This window comes from Aplysia californica, unplaced genomic scaffold (assembly GCF_000002075.1).
Source record: "Aplysia californica isolate F4 #8 unplaced genomic scaffold, AplCal3.0 scaffold00059, whole genome shotgun sequence".
NCBI lineage: Eukaryota > Metazoa > Mollusca > Gastropoda > Aplysiida > Aplysiidae > Aplysia > Aplysia californica.
Window position 1 is genome coordinate 693,094 of NW_004797329.1, and position 2,134 is coordinate 695,227.

The following is a 2,134-nucleotide window of genomic DNA, read 5'->3' on the forward strand; positions in this document are numbered from 1 at the left end:
GCGGAGGTGGGAGGGAGAGAGAAGAAATTCTGTTTTTGTTTTGTTTTTTTAGTGCTCGAATAGAAGTGCTGTGACGACCACAATACTTTTGTTGAGCAGCAGGTGTATTATGACACATTCTCTTCAGATCTCGGCTTTTTGAAAATGATCATTCTCACAACAGGAGCCCGACAGAACAAAAGCTGAAAGCCCAATCATTGAGATCAAATTGAACCAGCAAATTGTGTGTGTTGTATGTTAGTTCTTGTTTGTTTGTTGTTGTTTTTTAGGTGTGTTTTGTTTTTGGGGCTGGTTTGCTTGTTGGTTTTTTTGTTTGTTTGTTTGTTTGTTTGTTTGTTTGTTTGTTTGTTTGTTTGTTTGAGTGAACAGAATCACATCAACACAATACTGGCCATGCAGTGCTCGGAAAAAGTCAGATTGACAGACGGACAGACAGACAGACAGAAACAACAGAGGAAAAGTTAAAACAAATTGAATCTACCATCAACCACCCGCTTGTAAAGTCTCATTAAGCAAAGTCAAACTTCTTAGTTTAGTTTACATTCTAGCAGAGGGGGGGGGGGCGATCATTTTTTTTGTGAGTGGGTACAGACGTCAAATCTCTCCCAAATATATTAAGAGTTATAATTTTCACTTCTTGAAGAAGGGAGGAATGGAGGATGGGGTCGCTTTTTTAAAGAAAATCTCGTATGACATATTTGTTAAAGACATACTAATTGTTTATTATGGGGATGGCGGGCGAGGAAAGATGCGGAGGGGGGGGGGGAGAGAGAGAGAGAGAGAGAGAGAGAGAGAGAGAAAGGGGAGGGGGGGGGGGGGGGGAGAGATATTCTTAGTTATATTTATTTTTTGTTAATGCTCGAATAGAAGTACTGTGAGTTTTGTTGAGCAGCAGGCGTATTATGACATGCCCCCCTTCAAATCTCGACTTTTTCGACAATGTCCATTCTAACAATACCGGTACTAGAGAGGCTAAAACTAGCACCTCAGAACAAAAGCTGACAGCCGAATCACAGTGATCAAATCGAACCAGCGAATGTGTATTGTAAATTCTTGTTTGTTTGTTTGATTGATTACTTGTTTATTTGTTTGCTTGTTTGTTTGTTTGTTTGTTTGTTTGCTTGTTTGCTTGTGTATTTGTTGTTCGTATGAGTAAACAGAATCACATCAACACAATATTGGTCTTCTAGTGCTGGGAAGAAGTACAAAACAGACCAACAGAAAGAAACAACGTACAGAGAAAACAAAAGTAAAAGAATCTACCAGTGGCGCCCTCCAACTACCCAGTTGTAAGGTTTAATTAACGCAATATCAAACATAGTTTAATTTACATTGTACTTACCCGAGCGAGAAGCAAGATTTCTTGAGGGTGGGTAATAATGTCAAATCTCTCTAAATATATTAGAGTTATTTTCACTTCTTGAAGAAAAGCTAATCCAGAAATCGTGGGGAAGAAAGGAGTCACCGGAATCAATAGGATCCAAAGTTGTTCGTCTCTGTTACAGCTTAAAAAAATGTCGTTAAACTTTAATGTTGTCGCAACGCTCAAGCGACATTGAAATATGTTACGGGCGAACCTGTTCTTCTGAGCCAAAGAACCGTATCATGGTGGCCTAATTGTTCTTAAGTTTTGTTTTAAAAAACAAAGAAGAAGAAAAAAGATATTGTCTCTAGTTATATTATCAACTCGCGAGGTGGGAAACGTTTTAACATTAACAGATTAATGTCATGCTATCTTCTAGTTTATTGTTTCAACTTGGACAGCAAAGAGAAAGCAGAACAAGTTACTCACTGTTTATCTAGCCAGGCGGATTATTAAAAGTTTTTAGACAAAAGATACACTGTGTCTCATAATTATGACAACAGGTTTAATGGAAAAGTGTTTAGATGACGGATGCTTATGGTATTAGTGTCTTTACTCTATCAAAATGACAATCAAAATTTTTGTTCACTCCTAATCTTATCGTATCTTTTTGTACTTTTGGGCTTATTTGTTGAGTGGACAAAGATGAACGTCAAAAGGGCTCATTTTCTTAGTTAAGTGACATGTAATTTTGTTGTCTAAAGAAGTGTTTGTAATGTGTGTGCGTGTGTGTGTGTGTGTGTGTGTGTGTGTGTGTGCGTGCGTGCGTGC

General features: G+C 38.0%; 1 protein-coding gene across 7 annotated transcripts in view; it reads right to left on the reverse strand.

Annotated features, from left to right (window-relative positions):
- Window positions 1-2,134, reverse strand: part of LOC101856787 (fibroblast growth factor receptor 4) — a 263,607-nt gene that overhangs the window by 259,882 nt on the left and 1,591 nt on the right. For 5 of the 7 annotated variants that reach the window (XM_035968427.1, XM_035968428.1, XM_035968424.1 and 2 more), the window contains exon 2: window positions 1,343-1,622. The gene's annotated coding sequence lies outside the window, so the exon portion shown is untranslated. The remainder of the gene's footprint in view (window positions 1-1,342; window positions 1,623-2,134) is intronic. The other 2 variants (XM_035968429.1, XM_035968426.1) reach the window with 1 other exon arrangement.